Source organism: Littorina saxatilis, linkage group LG11, assembly GCF_037325665.1.
Source record: "Littorina saxatilis isolate snail1 linkage group LG11, US_GU_Lsax_2.0, whole genome shotgun sequence".
In the NCBI taxonomy this organism is placed as follows: Eukaryota; Metazoa; Mollusca; class Gastropoda; order Littorinimorpha; family Littorinidae; genus Littorina; species Littorina saxatilis.
Genome location: NC_090255.1, coordinates 29,408,636 through 29,429,426, shown reverse-complemented (window position 1 = coordinate 29,429,426; position 20,791 = coordinate 29,408,636). Strand labels below are relative to the sequence as shown.

Here is a 20,791-nt window from a genome sequence, read left to right as displayed (position 1 = left end):
TTTAAAAGTATATTTCAGCCTTCTGTAGCTCAGGGAGTTTGAACCCCACTCTTCATCCGTTTGTGAAAGTATTTCTGATTGTTTTGACTGCACAGGTTGGTAATGGTACTCTGATGCTTCTGCCGAGAAACCCCACTCGCTAGCGCACCAGCTGCCTGTTATGGGTAAGCGACGTGCCTGTATTTCCTGCAAAGCAAGACAGAATAAAACAGCAGCTTAGTTTGAGCTTTTAAGACATTCGTACCAGAGAAAACGTGTACGTGTTTGTTTGGAGAGGGCGGATAGAATCATAAGACACGCTGTGTCTATGTGACGTAGAGCAGGTTTTCAAATTCATGCTGAAGCACTGTGTGATCGCTATTCTTTCTGGCATATCTTACCTTGATTTCAGATAGACTGGGAACCGAAATGAGGATGTTTACATGAATAAACTATGCTGATATGTATGTGTTTAGAAATAAAGAATAGTTTTAATGATATATGATGGTGTTTTTATTTTTTGTTAACCCAATGTGATATTTTCGTATTTGAAAACAAATTGTACACTAACACTGTTGTCAATTTTACTTTCAGATAAATAAATCTATCATAATGGAAATCATCTGTTTGTGTTTGTTACTTACCCATTTTGATCAATGTTGAGTCGTCCACATTCCTGTGTGTACGCATAGTATGCAGTTTGAAGGTAGTAGATGTCCGAGCAAACATAGGAGGATGTGCTGTTAGGCTGTCTATCTCCTCATCCAGGTTTTCCAGATATTTGAATTTCGTTCCCTCTTGGAGTTTCTGCACTGACACCTGATAAGCAAAATACACGTATCACTCTGTGATCATGGCAAAATGTATCATCTGTATGCCCCGTTCAAAAATTACCTTGAGATTCTAAGGTATAGATCTACACAGAAATTGCAGTGGATCACAAAAACAACACGAACAGTAGTACATATATTCAGTTTAAAAATTCATGCAATGAGAGTCAATAACCCGATTTAACCCCAGGTAGATTCAGGGTCCCACTGACTGAATCTCATATGGTTGCTTTTCGGCACACACCACACATTTTTAATTGGACTGTGGGGTTTTGTTAAAATACAGTAAAATATATAGTAGCAACGTACTGTCTGTTCGTGACGTTTGAGAATACCGATCTATGTACTAACGCATTGTCTTTTTGTAGTGTGACTGTCCGATATTGCGTACTCCTAAAAATCAATGATCAAAAAGTTTGAACTGCTGTAATCGTGTTTCAGCATAATATGTCTGACAGTGCTTATTTGCTTCCAAAACGGCTTGCGATATCACGCCATCAGCGTTTCTCCACTGCTCAGAAAATCTTATGATTTCAGATCTAGTTTGAGATCGGAAATCACGTGTGCTCGTTTAAAAAACTAAATTCATTTATTACTTCCCTTTGACCGTTTCGCAAGAAAAATGTCAGGATCACTATTAGTATTAGCACATGAAAGCAGCCCACCGCCATTTCAAAAAAGTTTCACTGTTTAATAGTGGTGTCGATGTCATGTAGTGTCTTACTGTCGCAAATAAAAATACCAGGATAATTGCAGTTTTGTCCGCAAGAAACAGGCTTTGCGCAAATTCGGCAATGTTAACTTGCTGTCTACATGTTTCGTTGTGTGACTGAAGAATTACTCAGAATTCCAAGAGAAAATAAGGATAGTCGCGTGTGAACATCACTGTGGAAGCATTTATTCTAAACTGGGCAGTTCAAGGACGAAATCCTTGATTAAAGATAGGAAAATAAACAACACCAGATGCCTGAAATAATAGCATAAATCCATAATCTTTACATGCTTACAGATCTGTGGAAGCACATCAACTGATCTGTGAAAAACACCGACACTTGACTTCGATCTAGCATGCAAGACTGAGGTAGCGACTACGGACTAGTGTGTCAACATCACAACAAAGAGAATCACATACCATTTCGTATTGCCGCTTATGCTGGCTCTGTTTCAAGCAGTTCCTTGTGGCCTCGCCAGCATTTTGACGACGAAGAGGCTCAAACGGGCACGCTAAAACCTCAGGCTGGCTGAAAACCGGTCCGTATTCCACTTGTCTTCCTCACTGCTTGAGCCGGCCATGTTTGTTGTTCAAGGCTCGTGACGTAGCACACGTATGTGCACAAGGTCATGAGCCAAGACTGCGCGCGCGATGGAACGATTCAGAACAACCAAAAACGAGTCAAAGTATACTTTTTGGATTTCTGTGTTCATTTTTACACACGCATTTGTGGTTGATGAATTAAGAGGGTCAACATATCAAAAGTGACCCTAAACCTTGGACTTTTCCTTTAACAATATAAATGTTTGGAATGCCTGTGGTGTGAATTTTGGTTTCTGAAATGCAGATCTATCTCTGGCCGATTCATAGATTCAACCTACAAACTGCGACCTCATCTGTGATCAGATGGCCAAGCAATGCGTGAAATCTTTAATTCTAAAGCCTTATGGCTCGTTTCGACAAGCATTAAACGGATGAAATTAACCACATGCAGTTTATTCTTCAGAAAAATGCACACAAAAAATGGGTTGGGTTCGGTGATTTGTACATAAACGTCTTCCTCGCGATAGATTCGCTTATTATTTTGTCTTATGAAGCCGTCATCAACACGAACACAATGATTGCAGAAGCAAACTATGTACCTACACGACCGAGACACAAGACTGATTATTTCACAGCTGCAATGAGAATAGAGAACAAAGACGTTTTGGGTAAGCTTACTCACGTCAGGTCTTCACTGACAAGCTAGGAACAGACGGAAAATTCCGAACAAAAGTAAATGACGTCAAAGTCTCTTTCGCTTTGCGTGTAACTTTGTCATGACGTATTTTTGTGTGACGCGTTCGGCTGTAATGGCTGCGTGTTGCCCCGCCGGTGTGAACTCCTCCTACGGCCAAGTCGTTTTTGTGGTTTAATTCGCATTTAGGTCCCAGGTAACATTATGAAGTTTTAATACGATCAATCGGACCTATTATCAAGTTAGTGTATCAACTTTTGAACGAACTGCGCCCAGTAGTTTCCCAGCAATAAGCTGTTAAGTGGAGAAAGACAGACAGACACACAAATAAAGTCTGCTGAGCCCTAGTATAAAAAACGCTCGCGCTGGACCCGAGTACTCTTCAGACTGGCTCGCTCCCCCAGTATAAACGTTTTTGTCTTGTGCACGTTTAAGACCAAGTGATTGATCTGTGTGAATTATAGGCATTCCCTTTGCTAGCCTATATAAATACATTGCATGCGAGCCGAGGATGTGCGTGGTGACTGGCCTTTCTCTTTTATTTGATCACAGTGAAAATGCACACACACATTCACACACACACTCTCTCTCCCTCACTCCCTCTCTCTCTCCCCCTCTCTCTCTCTCTCTTTCTTACACACACACACGAGTACAGACTCATGCACGCGCGCACACACACACACACACACACACACGCACACACACACACACACACATACACACACACACACACACACACACACAAACAGTAACACTAACACATGTGCACAAAATGAACACACACACACACACACCGCGCGAGAGAAAAAGACGTCAAAGACTTTTGACCGTGACGTAATCTTTTTATGACGCTATATTTCTCGTCAATGTGTGACGAGTTCGGCTGTTCTATCAGACTGCCTGGCTGGCTGTGGCTCCGCGAATTCCTCCCACCACCAAGTCGGTTTTTTGTGGTTTATTTCGCATTTAGGTCCCAGGTAACATTATGAAGTTTTAATACGATCAATCGGACCTATTATCAAGTTAGTGTATCAACTTTTGAACGAACTGCGCCCAGTAGTTTCCCAGCAATAAGCTGTTAAGTGGAGAAAGACAGACAGACAGACAGACACACATACACACAATTAAAGTCTGCTGAGCTGAGCCCTTGTACTAGCGTACTCGGGGACTAGCGTACTCGGGGATAAAATAAAAAGATGTGTACCGGTGATGTCGGACAAACTTGTGGACGGACATTGACAAAAAAAATGTATCGATAGGTTCCGGGTGCGTATCGCTAGCGCTCCCCCCCCCCCCCCCCCCCCCCGCGGGTTAGGGGGAAAAATTTACCAGATGATCCCCAGCATGTCGTAAGAGGCGACTAACGGATTCTGTTTCTCCTTTTACCTACCCTTGTTAAGTGTTTCTTGTATAGATTATAGTCAATGTTTGTAAAGATTTTAGTCAAGCAGTGTGTAAGAAATGTTAAGTCCTTTGTACTGGAAACTTTCATTCTCCCAGTAAGGTAATATATTGTACTACGTTGCAAGCCCCTGGAGCAAATTTTTGATTAGTGCTTTTGTGAACAAGAAACAATTGACAAGTGGCTCTATCCCATCTCCCCCCTTTCCCCGTCGCGATATAACCTTGAATGGTTGAAAACGACGTTGAACACCAAATAAAGAAAGAAAGAAAGAAACGGTTTTTTTAGTTTTTTTTAGTACGCTTTGCCTTTTTTGCGTACTTTTCCCTTTTCTTTGTCCAAAATTCTGTCCATGAACACTTTTTGCATAGCATTTACGTTCAACAAAATTTGTTGATATCCTCCTTTCATCTCCGTCCACAACTTTAGCCAAGAAATGTGTAACAGCTGTTCAAGACGATAGAAAAAAATAAAGTGCCACGACATTTTCAAGTTTTTGAAACGCCGCTATTTGTAATTCCCTGGTTTTGCCAGAGACCATAAAACTCAAGTTACTGGTGTTGAATGAGGGAGCTGTTCGTGTTACGTTATTTCCTGTTCTTACGTTGGAGCCTCTTACACCGTACGCCATGATCTTCTTACCACAGCGGTGCACAGCAGCCTACAGCCATAAAACATCTCACCTGGCTAAAGGAGAAGTAGAAGATTCGTTGATGACACAACCATTTGTCGAGGGTAGCGTAGGCACCCGGTCTGCTCCCCGCCTAAAAAAGGCCAGTGCCGTTCCGTCTTCGAGGGACTGCGTGGGTTTCATTTCGGAGTTTTCCTTCTCCTAGACGAGTTTCCTTCCATGGATGATGAGCCTCCTCTACCCTCGTTTTGAATTCAGAGTGGTCTTCTCTTAGGATAGCTGCCTGCCAGGGTTGACGAGCCTATCCTGCCCGGCTATTTGACCCATAGCTGGAGGGAGAAGTAGAAGAAAAAGGAGAAGAAAAAGAAAGGACAAGAAGGCGAAAGGGAAGGCTGGAATAGAGGAGGGATGAGGAGGCGGGGAAGGATGGGGTAGAAGTTGGAAAAGGGAAGGTGAGGGGAGGAGGGGGGAAGAAGAGGGGGAGGGGAAACAAGGAAAGAAGGGAAAGAGGGATGAGGAGGGGGGAAGAAGAGGAGGGGAGGAGGAAAAGAGAGGGAAGGAGGAGAAAAGGGGGTGGAAAAGGGAAGAACAGACGGGGAAGATGGGGGAATGGGAGGAGAGGAGAAAAGTGTTGGAGGGGGGTGGAAAAGGGAAGAACAGACATGGAAGATGGGGGAATGGGAGGAGAGGAGGAGAAAAAAGGGAGAGAGGAAAGGAAAAGGAGAAAAGAAGAGGAGGGGTGGAATAGGAAAAGGGGAGAAGGAGGAATGGGAGGGGAGGAGGAGGGGGGAGGAGGGAGACGAGAAACTGAAAAACGGAGAGAGGAAAGGAAGAGGAGAAAAAAGGAGGTAGAGGAGGAACAGGGAAGAAGGGTGGATGGGGAGGGAAGGAGGAGGGAGCAGGAGGAGGAGGAGTGAGAAAGAGAAGTATGAGAAGGGAGACAGAGAGTTGGAGAGGAGGAGGAAGAAGTGAAGAGAAGAAGGTATACGGATTGGATAAGATGGAGGAGGAGGACTCGAGGAGGAAGTGACACTATCATTCTGTCTGTTTCATATACCGTTGCTGTTTTATGAAAACTATCGGCACTTTAATCGTGATGATAATATCGGACTGTTTTGTTACGAACCCTCTATAAAACAATTGACCAAACAAACAAACAAAGACAAAAAGGAAGAACGGAAGTATGAAAGAAAAAAAGAAAGAAAGAAAGATAGAAAAGAGACTCGGCCTTTTGATCTCGTTTAAAAACTTATTTTGTCAGTCAGCGAATCAGCCTGTGTGTGTGCAGCGAATCAGCGTGTGTGTGTGTGTGTGCATGGGTGCCAGCGTTTGTGTGTGTGAGTGTACATGTCTGTCTGACTCAGTCTCATGTCAGTCTTTCGGTGTGTTCTCATTTGATCTTCTTCTTCTCCCTCTTCTGCTTTGTCTTCTGTGTGTCTTCATTGTGAAAATGCTTGTGGGTAGTTAGGGGAGCAAACAATTATCCCATAGGGAAACAGTGTGATCTTTCAAAAACATCTGTGCATTTAACACTGACAAACACGTACACTGATGCACACCTGCACATGAATACCTCCAAGAATTCACACCTGTACATACCAAGCATGCACGTGCACGTGCACACACGCGCACAAATACACGCACGCACGCATGCACGCACGCACACACACACACACATCCACACACATCCACACACACATTCCTTCCTAACCCCAAAAGTGGGTTCATAGCCGATAGTGCACTTGGACTACAACGGCACTGCGCGCAGTGCCTTTGTAGTGCGCTTGCACTACAACCGCACTGACTGCAGTATCCGCTCCGGCATGGACGAATTTGACACTAAAAAAGGCATAAAATTTGACCTATTTCGTAGCCTATAGGGGACGGAATTTTGACGGAAAGAGTGTCATCATCTTGAATATGGCATTCTTTCCGTTAAAAAAAGTGTTTCCGAGATATTTGTGGAGTGACATTTTGGGGTCATTTCCCGCTGTTTGCACCATGGAAAAAAAGTGGGTTTATGAAAATGAACCCACTTTTTTTCATGAACCCATTTGTGTCGAGTGTTTACAACAAAAAGAACCCATTTGTCACTTTTGGACCGCACACACATACACACACACACACACACACACACACCACACCACCCCCTCAACACACACACACACACCCCTCAACACACACACACTCACACACACACCACCCCCCTCCCCTCAACACACACACACTCACACCACCCCCCTCAACACACACCCCCCTCAACACACACACACATTCACACACACACCACCCCCCTCAACACACACACACCCCTCAACACACACACTCACACACACACCACCCCCCCTCAACACACACACACCCCTCAACACACACACATACACCACCCCCTCAACACACACACTCACACACACCATCCTCCTCAACACAGAGACACACCACCCCCCTCAACACACACACACACACACACACCACCCCACCGCCCGCAACACCGCACTTACAGCACACGTAGCTTATTACAATGTAGTTCTGTCTAACGCATTTGATGTTCTCGAGAATGTGGCCTACTTGAAATAAATCCTTCAAGGCAAAGCAATTTCTTTGATTCGTTGTAGGCAGAAGCCTATACTTAACGAGAAAAAGCAACAGACGAATAAGGATTCTGCTCAGTAATCGGGATGCGCGGATGAAATAAAACCGGTAAATCGTATCTCTAGCTATTTTTGATGCTAAGATATTTTGATTTTCTGAAGGCTTTTGAAACTCTCAAAAGAAGATCCACTTGCATCATCTAGATCCATGACAAAAAGAGGAAAAGGCAAAAAAACATCAATGCGGATTATCCTTTATGTTCTTTAACAGAGTATCCGGAAAAAGTAATACCCCTCTAGTCCTGTCTAAAGCTATTCCAAATGCTTCGTTGGCACGCACGCACACACACACGCATGCACACACGCACACACACACACACACACACACACACACGCTCACTCACTCACTCACTCACTCACTCACTCACCCACTCACTCACTCACTCACCCACTCACTCACCCACTCACCCACTCACCCACTCACTCACTCACTCACTCACTCACTCACTCACTCACTCACTCACTCACTCACACACACACACTCACACTCACACTCATACTAACAGACGAAGAATAAGAAAACTAAACCCACCTACATAGTGTCATCGGTTTTTGACATTTCCTCGGTGACTCATTAAAAATGCACAAGAAAATATCAGGATCTAGTCTACTTTTCCGTACTCAGTAGGCCTACTTTATTTTGACGTCGACAGTAGCACTGTTACTGTGGCGTGCGATTTAGCTCCCAAAACAGTATTACGCTTTAGAATAAAGAGATGGCTTTTCTCGCAAAAACTCCATTCAGTAATTCTGAGAGTGAACAGAATGGAGGCGGTAAGTGCATTTGCAAATAACTTCAGCTGATCTGATTTTCAATGTAATGAATTTGCAAAGGCTTTTTCATAAGAAATGTCCAGAGGACATTTGGCAGCTTGAACTAACTTTCAAACGTGAACTCTCACCTAGTTTGCTACCGGCACGGTTGGCCTAGTGGTAAGGCGTCCGCCCCGTGATCGGGAGGTCGTGGGTTCGAACCCCGGCCGGGTCATACCTAAGACTTTAAAAAATTGGCAATCTAGTGGCTGCTCCGCCTGGCGTCTGGCATTATGGGGTTAGTGCTAGGACTGGTTGGTCCGGTGTCAGAATAATGTGACTGGGTTAGACATGAAGCCTGTCCTGCGACTTCTGTCTTGTGTGTGGCGCACGTTATATGTCAAAGCAGCACCGCCCTGATATGGCCCTTCGTGGTCGGCTGGGCGTTAAGCAAACAAACAAACCGACCTAGTTTGCTGTCAGGTCGAGTGTGTCCGAACTTTTTGTTTTTACGCTGATGTTAGGTCCAATCACTCACTACTCTTGCACACATGTTTTTGCAAATGAGCTAACGTTCTATAAACAAAACCAAAAAACCCAGCCTCATCAAAACTAAAAAGAGATTTTCAAATCAATCAGCAACTACTTGAATTATAACATCAGGAAGACGATACGCCAGCACTTTGAATCTTACAGAATGAACAAATGGTACAAGATTTGTCAGGCGCGAATAACTCTTCATGGGTCTGTGGAGACTGACTGACATGGCCTTGAACTAAAAAGGTTTCCGTTCTTTAGAAGAAAATGAGAGATTGGATGATTATTTAATTTTGAAATTGTGTGTGTCCTTTGAATCCGAAAAGATCCTTCCAGACCAGAAGTACATTATAATTAGAAGTAGTCTACGACATGCAGTCGACACGCGGTGATGCAATCGACCATTGGGCTTTTTCCAGAAGCCGATGTTACAAAAAAGCGAATGTGTAATTCTGGGAAATCCTTCACGGAAAGTACTCGATAATAATCCAACCCTTTAGTAAAATTGATTTCCAATGCATCACTCAAAACCTTTGGAATGTATTGAAATGAAAATAATTTAAGAATGACGAATTTTGAAAAGAGAGCGAATGAAGGGGGATATGAACTTGTGGATCATATACCTGTGTTCCAGACCAATTCGGAAGAAGAAGAAGGAAAAGAAGAAGGAAAAGAAGAAGAAGAAGAGGATGAAGAAAAAGAGGAAAGTGATGGGCAGAAAAAGGCTGAAGGGCAACGCATCATTGATTTTAATTTTCGCTTGGTCTTCTTGAACCCTTTTAGCGCGGACACCTCCTACATGCTTCGTTAAACACTGATTTAATGGAAACTTCTGAAGAACCACTCACTCATAAATTTTAAAAAAGGGAGGAAGATGGCGAAGAGAAGAGAGAGACAGAGAGAGAGACAGACAGAGAGACAGAGATAGAGAGACAGAGAGACAGAGAGAGAGAGAGAGAGACAGAGAGACAGAGAGAGAGAGAGAGAGACAGAGAGAGAGAGAAGGAGGAGAAAGAGGAGGAGCAGAGAGAAGGAGGAGGAGGAGAGAGAGAGAGAGAGAGAGAGAGAGAGAGAGAGAGAGAGAGAGAGAGAGAGAGAGAGAGAGAGAGAGAGAGAGAGAGCAAGAGAGAGACAGACAGAGAGAAAACCGCGAACGAAGAAGACATCACACGCAGACTGCGATAAACGCGGCATAAGAACGATCGTGTGAATGAAAAATGCCAGCTGAACCGATAAGCTTGATGCAATACTAATTAACTCATCCTTTTAACAGAGCCTGTTGGAAAATAATTATGCTGCGTTCCATGAATGGATCAAAGGGAAAATGTTCCAGTGCCAAGAAGAAGAAGAAGAACTGAGAAGAAGAAGAAGAAGAAGAAGAAGAAGAAGAAGAAGAAGAAGAAGAGCAAGAAGGAGCAAGGAGCAAGAAAAACAAGAACACACAAAAAACCTGAACAAAAAGTAGTACAAAAGGAAGAACATAAAGAACAAGAACAAGAACGAGATCAAGAAGGAAATGGAAAGGAGGAGACATTTGCTTCTTGAACATACCAGCGATATTGTGCCACAGTGTGGAAAAAAAGCGTGTCCATAAGCAATCTGCTTGTTAACGTTCTTAATGTTGTTATTGTTTGAAACTTGTGTATGAGAATTTGAATAAACACGCTTAAACCAAATAAGCGAATTATCGTTAAATAAATACACACATAATTAAAAATATACACACCAAACAAACTTCCTTCACGGAGTGAGATAAAAACAACAGATATATAATTGTTTTGATGATAGCAAATAAGCCGATTCGATAAGCTTGATGTGATTTTAATTAACTCATCCTTTAACATGGGTCTTCTGAACTGTGAGGACATGTGGTGCGTAACAGCCGTGGTTCAAATGGAAAATTACGGTGCAAAGAAGAAGACGCGGACGCGAGGGGGATTGGGGGGGAGGATGTGCAGGAGGTGGAGGAGGAGGGGTTGTTTCTTGTACGGGGGAGAGGAAAGAGTGAGGGAGGAACAAGAAAAGAGAAAAACAGAGAGTGAAAAGAGTTATTTAGGGTGTTTCTTATTCTATCACAAACACATGTGATTATGCCTTTCCGGTAATCATCAGGCTTTCCTTTTCGTTAAAACCGCTTGAAAACTCGATTTTGGTGTGCAATGGAAGAATACCCAACATAAAACAACTGTCATCTCAGATTGATTAATTAATTTGGTGACAAGTGACGTGGCTTTTACGAAATTAAATCATCAAAACATTCACCCAAGAAAACAAATTCATCAAAAAAATATAAAAATCACCACAGCAAGCAGTCAGGGTATTTGACCAAGTGGAGAAATGGTCTTTTCTCATGCAAGAGCCTGGCAAGATATAAGATGGTAAGCCGACATTTTTTTACGGAAAGGATAACGATAAGGATTAGGATAAGGACAAGAATAAGTATACGATTTCTATAGTCCTGTGAGATTACCCTTATGGAAAAGACTGTGGTGTAAGTTCAAGGCAACGTTGTGGTTTTCTCCACAGGCACTCGTCGCGAGCGGGTCGGGATCAAAGTGGGCGGGGCTTGTGCGCTCTCAAGACAACTACTATTACACGTGACAAAAAGACCCCCCGTCCATCACAAGTGACAGCCAAGACATAGGCCACGCCCACCTCGTGACGAGTGCCTGTGGTTTTCTCCTTCCTATTACTAATTCAGACGGGGACATGAAGCAGATCACCCCATCATGACGGACACGTACACTCGTGTTTTTGCACGAGTGGATTTTAATTAACGTGTATGACCGTTTTGACCCCGCCATTTAGGCAGCCATACGCCGCTTTCGGACGGAGGAAGCATGCTGGGTATTTTCGTGTTTCTTTAACCCACCGAACTCTGACATGGATTACAGGATCTTTTCCGTGCGCACTTGGTCTTGTGCTTGCGTGTACACACAAAGGGGGATAAGCCACTAGCAGGTCTGCACATAAGTTGACCTGAAAGATCGGACAAATCTCCACACTTAACCCACCAGGCGGCCGGCCGAGATTCGAACTCACGACCTTCCGATGAGGCCGACGTCTTACCACCCCGCCATAGCGCCCGTCAATTGCAAAACTTAGATCTTCCCCTGAGGACTGCATATACGCTCTCTGTCTGGAAAGCTTATCATTCTGTAAGTTAATTATCTGGTGACTGGGGAGCTTACGCTGTTCATGCGAACGGACAATATCTATACATAATATGTCTTTAGCTACTATGATGTTCTTGTCATTTGGCATTATGAACCAAAGAACGGCGTGAGATATCAGATACGTGGCAAGCTAAGCTCACACAAAATAGAGAATAAGTTCGATGCTGAATTGGTCTGATATGCGCATGCCACCCCCCCCCCCCCCCCCCCCCCTCAGGGTTCTAGAGACAAGATACAGCAGAAAACAAATACACAAACAACCCTGCATCGCGACTACATGTTAAATACGACATGTTTGACTAACATTTACGTAGGTTAATATACACGGGAAGACCGCTTGTACACCCGTCGCTGACTTTTTAATTTGTACGTAGAACCTGAGATGCGTCAACGCGTTGATCTAAATTTCAAAGCCAATGTCCCTGGTACAGAGAGATAATATTACGTGGCTGAAGGTCGCCGAAATATAATACATATCTATATGTCCTGGGTCTTTCCTGGCAAAATTGCTTAGGCACAGTTAATAATTGTCTACCATACCCGTGTGACTTGGAATAAGGCCGTGAAAGGTAAATATGCGCCGACATGGCTGCAATCAACTGGCCGTATAAAATTTCATCTCACACGGCATCACTGCAGAGCGCCTAGAACTGTACCCACGGAATATGCGCGATATAAGCTTCATTGATTGATTGATTGATTGATTGAACATTTAAAGCTGACGTCTCTATATGTCCTGAACATTTAAAGCTGACGTCTCTATATGTCCTGAACATTTAAAGCTGACGTCTCTATATGTCTATCGGTACATGATTTTCAGCCCTTTCTTTTCAAACACCTAGCCCCGGATAGTCATAGAGAGACGTCAGCTTTAAGCATCTTACAAATGAATACAAGAATGGTCAGACTTTAAAAAAATGCCGCCCTTTTACTGTTAGCGACCGTGCTATAGTGTGATTCATGTCATCTCAGATTTGTCCCGGTGTAACACGAGAAAATTACTCCCACGAGATTTTTACTCCGGAGTAAATATTTCGTACGAAAACGTTACTCCCCTTACGAAAAAAGCACTCCCCCATTAAACGAGAAAATTACTCCCCACGACAGGTGAGTTCCGAGTTAACATTTCGTACACAAATGTTACTCCCCTGACGAATAAAAAACTTCACCCTAACACGAGCAATTTAACTTCCCATGCCAGGTGTACGAAATTTATACTCCCTTGTCCCCTGTTAGTCTTGGTGGTGGAAGGGGTGGAGGGAGGGTAGCGCGACATTCGTTTGCGCGAGATCACATATTGGCATTATCCCTTCGCCCGCATCCCATTTTCGCGTTCGAGATTTTTACTGGAAGTAAAAAAAATGGGGAGTACAAATTTCGTGGAGGGAGTAATTTTTTCGTGCCTTGGGGAGTTCTTCTCTCGTACGAAAAATTTACTCGGAGTAGAAATTTCGTACGAAATGTTTACTCCGGAGTAAATTTTTCGTGGAGTAAAAATTTCGTGTTACACCGGCATCTCATTCTAAAATGTTCAATCGGTTACATGCGTGATGCGTACACAATTTCCAAGAATCTACTTTGAGAGTCAAGTTTCATAAATAAATATTCTTTCACGAGACAAGACGACGACTAAAGAAACCAACACGTTGCTTCTTAACCCTCGATCTCTTTCAGAGTGAAAACTAAGACGTACGAGATACTGGACACTTGCATTCTCCTAGTAAGGTAATACATTGTGCTACGTTGCAAGCCCCTGGAGCAAATTTTTGATTAGTGCTTTTGTGAACAAGAAACAATTGACAAGTGGCTCTATCCCATCCCCCCCTTTCCCCGTAGCGATGTAACCTTGAACGGTTGAAAACGACGTTAAACACCAAATAAAGAAAGAAAGAAAGTATGTAAGAAATGTTAAATCCTTTGTACTGGACACTTGCATTCTCCCAGTAAGGTAATACATTGTGCTATGTTGCAAGCCCCTGGAGCAGATTTTTGATTGGTGCTTTTGTGAACAAGAAACAATTGACAAGTGGCTCTATCCCATCCCCCCCTTTCCCCGTAGCGATATAACCTTGAACGGTTGAAAACGACGTTAAACACCAAATAAAGAAAGAAAGAAAGTATGTAAGAAATGTTAAGTCCTTTGTACTGGAAACGTGCATTCTCCCAGTAAGGTAATACATTGTACTACGTTGCAAGCCCCTGGAGCAATTTTTTGATTAGTGCTTTTGTGAACAAGAAACAATTGACAAGTGGCTCTATCCCATCTCCCCCCTTTCCCCGTCGCTATATAACCTTGAACGGTTGAAAACGACGTTAAACACCAAATAAAGAAAGAAAAAAAGTATGTAAGAAATGTTAAGTCCTTTGTACTGGAAACTTGCATTCTCCCAGTAAGGTAATACATTGTACTACGTTGCAAGCCCCTGGAGCAAATTTTTGATTAGTGCTTTTGTGAATGTGACAAACGGATTTGTACATAATGTATATTGGAGTTATGTGACGCAGGTGTACAAAATTTCATGGGCCACAAACTTTGAGTAGGCACCGCACGGTGAAATATTGTCCGCGCAGTGCAGTATTGTCACGTGTGAGATGTAACCAATCAGAGAAGAGTATTGACTGAGGTGGCGTTTTAGAGACTGTTCAGGGACAGAGCTTTCCAGACCATTGACAAGAGAAGACGGGTCTCTTGTTGGGTAAAGTTTCTCACCGGGCGCTAGAGGTCGTTGGACTCGTGCCGCGGTATCGAATCGCAGGATTCAACTGCTGTGTTTACAGGTATTTATTGAATTGATATTTTGCTCGGAGATATTATTTTGCTCGGAAATATTGACTTGAGAAATGACCGGGAGAGTCATGTGTGAATTGGCTGAAAAGCGTGCGCGGTTGTCAGCCATTGTTGAAAAGGGAATGTTTACATGTTTGTCGGAAATGAAGTCGCTTATGAGTAAGCGGGTGTATATACTGTAACCGCATAAGCTAGTTGACGGTAGTGATAAAGAATGTCAGAAAAGTTTATTCAGGTATGGAGACTTATGGTAGTTTAAACTTGTGTATTTTAGCATCCCGGGCTGAGTGGGTAGCCGCGGAAGTGGGGAGAAAAGACGGGAGGTCCTGCCTTTACGTCCCGAGCAGTGGGTTGCGGGAGCGCAGGAGGGAGTCAGCGTGAAGCGCTGAAGAACGGGGACCCCGTCCCATTCCACCACGCGAAGACAGTTTGTGTGGGTGGTATGGACCAGTATGTGCCACTGAAGGTGTGAGTACGACTGGAGAAAGTAACCAGCGAGATAGCTGTACGGAGATAAGTTCCCCAAGTAAACAAACACGAGACGTAGAGCGTTCGTGGTTTTTTATCTGTGTGTAACAGAAATGACAATTGACAGAAGTATTGCCTGAGACAATGACTTCGTGTGTAGTGAGACAGACAGGCTCTCACGGAACAAAGCTTGAAGTGTTCTACGTGTGTGCACGTGAATTATAGACTGCATGAGAAAGTAACATGTGTGTATTTCTATGCAGCTAGTTTTCTGTATGTTAACAGAAATAGAACTTCCATGTTGAGTGAGAGTGATTTGTAGAATGGATGGGAAATAATATGTTTATATTGTGTTATTGAATATTTCAATAGAGGTACAGGGGCAAAGGGCCGTAACCGTGTTCTTGTCTTTGTGCCTGGTTGGAGTGTTGTGTGTGTGTGAAGGCTAGGTAGTAAACAGAGAGAAGCATGCACAATTTCTGATAGGAGTAAATATACATACATACAGACATACACACGTAAATTCCAGCCGTAACAGTGAACAAGAAACAATTGACAAGTGGCTCTATCCCATCTCCCCCCTTTCCCCGTCGCGATATAACCTTGAACGGTTGAAAACGACGTTAAACACCAAATAAAGAAAGAAAGAAAGTATGTAAGAAATGTTAAGTCCTTTGTACTGAAAATTTGCATTCTCCCAGTAAGGTAATACATTGTACTACGTTGCAAGCCCCTGGAGCAAATGTTTGATTAGTGCTTTTGTGAACAAGAAACAATTGACAAGTGGCTCTATCCCATCTCCCCCCTTTCCCCGTCGCGATATAACCTTGAACGGTTGAAAACGACGTTAAACACCAAATAAAGAAAGAAAGAAAGTATGTAAGAAATGTTAAGTCCTTTGTACTGGAAACTTGCATTCTCCCAGTAAGGTAATACATTGTACTACGTTGCAAGCCCCTGGAGCAAATTTTTGATTAGTGCTTTTGTGAACAAGAAACAATTGACAAGTGGCTCTATCCCATCCCCCCCTTTCCCCGTAGCGATATAACCTTGAACGGTTGAAAACGACGTTAAACACCAAATAAAGAAAGAAAGAAAGTATGTAAGAAATGTTAAGTCCTTTGTACTGGACACTTGCATTCTCCCAGTACGTTGCAAGCCCCTGGAGCAAATTTTTGATTAGTGCTTTTGTGAACAAGAAACAATTGACAAGTGGCTCTATCCCATCTCCCCCCTTTCCCCGTCGCGATATAACCTTGAATGGTTGAAGAAAGAAAGAAAGAAAGACGTACAAGAAAATTGTGACTGTATTGTCACAATTACACGTTCCTATAACATAGGCCTACCTTGCTTGTTTTTTTTTATTGTGAGTTTTTTTAAAGTTGGCATTCTTTTTGTTTTCGGATTTAAAACGTCAAAGGCAAAGTAAGTTCCTGGAACTTGCCAACATGCATAATTATATCTATATATATATACGACTTGTGTCTGTCTGTGTGTCTGTGCGCGATGCGCGGCCAAAGTTCTCGATGGATCTGCTTCAAATTTGGTGGGCTTATTCAGAGAGACCCCGGACACAACCCCATCGATGAGATATTTCAACACGTGCTCTCAGCGCGCAGCGCTGAACCGATTTTGGTTTTTCTGTTCATTTCACCATTCCCAGTAACTCTTCCTTATCTTCTCCAGTGTTTTGCGTTTATCTCCCTTCCTTCGTGTGGCGTCAATCCATATTTCCGTTACTACGTTACTATTTTTAGAAGGTCACTGCACGTTACTATTTTTAGAAGGTCTCCAGTGTTTTGCGCGTTTATCTTCTTTCCTTCGTGCGCCGGCGAAGCCGGCGGGTCCCAGGCGCAGCCTGGTATTCGGCTCTACTTCTTTCCGGCGAAGCCGGTACCCGGCGAAGCGGGTAATCATCTAGTTGACAATACATTTCTGTCGCTGGTTATGTATAAGATGTCTCCAGAGGAAACCGACAAAAAAGCTTCGAACAAAATGTTTCCCTCTCTGGCTTATTCATTTAAGCAGTGAAAATTAAAGTACTTGAAAGGTGACCACCAGGCTGTGCACAATGTGTCAGGGTCGTATATGATTAAACAGCCAGAAAAGCTCATACTTTAACACAATCCTGCATCTAAGAAGACTCCCCAAAACCCGGTCAAGTACACCAACACTAATACTAGCGCCTATGCAGTGGCTTTTATCCCACTATAATATGAATAGACAAATTCAGGAAATAACTCTGCCGGGTTTGTATATAATTATGTTGAGTGAGCAAGGAAGGACACAGACCACGTGAGGACTGAGACACACCCTCGCTATTGATTGGCCTATAATGTCACGCGGGAAGACGTGCCTCATATTTTCCTGGAATATTCACTTTCTCAACTCGTACACACACGATCGACAGAGTTATTTCCGACCATCTTCAACTGTGGATGAAAGCTCAGAAGGCAAGCGTATCTATCGTTCAGTTCAAATACACACATCGCCGAACTGAGTGCAGTGCAGTGGTGAAGATCTCATTAGATACGCTTGGGATTAATCTCCCCCCCCCCCCCAAAAAAAAAAAAAAAGTCATGCCCCCCCCCCTCCCCACCCACCCAATCAAATCAGTGAATGTTCCAGCTCAGTCTGCTTTACGTTTGGCAGCTGTTACCGTTGCAACCCTATTTTGATTGCGCCATTTTACACATGGAAATTAATGCTGTTAGCACCCTTACTCTTCAAGGTACCTTCCTTTCCATGTAGAATGTCATGCACTGGGTGGCCGAGTGGTAACGCACTTGCGCTCGGAAGCGAGAGGTTGCGAGTTCGACCCTGGGTCAGGGCGTTAGCAATTTTCTCCCCCCTTTCCTAACCAAGGTGGTGGGTTCAAGTGCTAGTCTTTCGGATGAGACGAAAAACCGAGGTCCCTTCGTGTACACTACATTGGGGTGAGCACGTTAAAGATCCCACGATTGACAAAAGGGTCTTTCCTGGCAAAATTGGTTAGGCATAGATAAAAAAAAAATGTCCACCAAAATACCCGTGTGACTTAGAATAATAGGCCGTGAAAAGTAGGATATGCGCCGAAATGGCTGCGATCTGCTGGTCGATGTGAATGCGTGATGTATTGTGTAAAAAAAATTCCATCTCACACGGCATAAATAGATCCTTGCGCCTTGAGTCCGAGTCTGGAGATACGCGCGCGATATAAGACTTGATATAACATAACTATACATGTACGAACACCATTTTACCTGGGATAAAACCGGCACGGTTGGCCTAGTGGTAAGGCGTCCGCCTCGTGATCGGGAGGTCGTGGGTTCGAACCCCGTCCGGGTCATACCTAAGACTTTAAAATTGGCAATCTAGTGGCTGCTCCGCCTGGCGTCTGGCATTATGGGGTTAGTGCTAGGACTGGTTGGTCCGGTGTCAGAATAATGTGACTGGGTGAGACTTGAAGCCTGTGCTGCGACTTCTGTCTTGTGTGTGGCGCACGTTATAATGTCAAAGCAGCACCGCCAAACAAACAAACAAACAGACAAACATACAGCATATATACACACACTCACACACGCACACACACACACACACACACACACACACACACACACAAACACACACAAACACACAAACACACACACAGATAACACACACATACACACGAACACACGCACACATACGCACTCTCAGACACACGCACACTCAAAGACACACGCACATTTACGTACAACATTTACGTACACTCACAAATACAGACACACACCCACACCCAACAATAAAGAAAGAAAGAAAAAGACAAAGAAAGGAACAAACAAACAAACAAACAAAAATACAATCACACAAACAAAGAAGCAAACACCAGACAACTAAACAAATGCTTAAAACATTCCATTTCACAAGATTCCCCCTAAACCCATCAGAAAACACCAGCCCTGCCGCGTCTCCCGCGTGGTATTAACCCCGCTAGGGGAATTCTGGCCAAACACACAGAAAACAGCCTGTCTGTCTCTCAATTCACACACAAGTCACCAAGATCGGTAAACCGAGTGCAGTGCAGTGGGGAAGATCTAATTGGAGCAGGGGCGGACGAGGGGGGGGGGGGGGGGCACAGAAAACAAAGAAAACAAGTCGCGTAAGGCGAAAATACAATATTTAGTCAAGTAGCTGCCATTTTTCAGCAAGACCGTATACTCGTAGCATCGTCAGTCCACCGCTCATGGCAAAGGCAGTGAAATTGACAAGAAGAGCGGGGTAGCAGTTGCGCTAAGAAGGATAGCACGCTTTTCTGTACCTCTCTTTGTTTTAACTTTCTGAGCGTGTTTTTAATCCAAACATATCATATCTATATGTTTTTGGAATCAGGAACCGACAAGGAATAAGATGAAAGTGTTTTTAAATTGATTTGGACAATTTAATTTTGATAATAATTTTTATATATTTAATTTTCAGAGCTTGTTTTTAATCCGAATATAACATATTTATATGTTTTTGGAATCAACAAATGATGGAGAATAAGATAAACGTAAATTTGGATCGTTTTATAAATTTTTATTTTTTTTTACAATTTTCAGATTTTTAATGACCAAAGTCATTAATTAATTTTTAAGCCACCAAGCTGAAATGCAATACCGAACCCCGGGCTTCGTCGAAGATTACTTGACCAAAATTTCAACCAATTTGGTTAAAAAATGAGGGCGTGACAGTGCCGCCTCAACTTTCACGAAAAGCCGGATATGACGTCATCAAAGACATTTATCAAAAAAATGAAAAAAACGTATTGGGATTTCATACCCAGGAACTCTCATGTCAAATTTCATAAAGATCGGTCCAGTAGTTTAGTCTGAATCGCTCTACACACACACACACAGACACACACACATACACCACGACCCTCGTCTCGATTCCCCCCTCTACGTTAAATTATTTAGTCAAAACTTGACTAAATATAAACAAGTCGCGTAAGGCGAAAATACAATATTTAGTCAAGTAGCTGCCATTTTTCAGCAAGACCGTATACTCGTAGCATCGTCAGTCCACCGCTCATGGGAAAGGCAGTGAAATTGACAAGAAGAGCGGGGTAGTAGTTGCGCTAAGAAGGATAGCACGCTTTTCTGTACCTCTCTTTGTTTTAACTTTCTGAGCGTGTTTTTAATCCAAACATATCATATCTATATGTTTTTGGAATCAGGAACCGACAAGGAATAAGATGAACGTGTTTTTAAATTGATTTGGACAATTTAATTTTGATAATAATTTTTATATATTTAATTTTCAGAGCTTGTTTTTAATCCAAATATAACATATTTATATGTTTTTGGAATCAGCAAATGATGGAGAATAAGATAAACGTAAATTTGGATCGTTTTATAAATTTTTTTTTTTTTACAATTTTCCGATTTTTAATGACCAAAGTCATTAATTAATTTTTAAGCCACCAAGCTGAAATGCAATACCGAACCCCGGGCTTCGTCGAAGAATACTTGACCAAAATTTGAACCAATTTGGTTGAAAAATGAGGGCGTGACAGTGCCGCCTCAAATTTCACGAAAAGCCGGATATGACGTCATCAAAGACATTTATCAAAAAAATGAAAAAAAACGTATTGGGATTTCATACCCAGGAACTCTCATGTCAAATTT

At 42.9% G+C, this 20,791-nt stretch overlaps 1 long non-coding RNA gene across 1 annotated transcript; it reads right to left on the bottom strand.

Annotated features, from left to right (window-relative positions):
- Positions 1 to 47: 47 nt before the first annotated feature.
- LOC138980220 (uncharacterized) lies at positions 48 to 2,275 on the bottom strand. Its single transcript, XR_011460269.1, has 3 exons — positions 1,942 to 2,275; positions 624 to 798; positions 48 to 186 (listed from the first exon to the last, which is right to left on the bottom strand). It is a non-coding gene; the product is annotated as an uncharacterized lncRNA (long non-coding RNA).
- Positions 2,276 to 20,791: the final 18,516 nt, after the last annotated feature.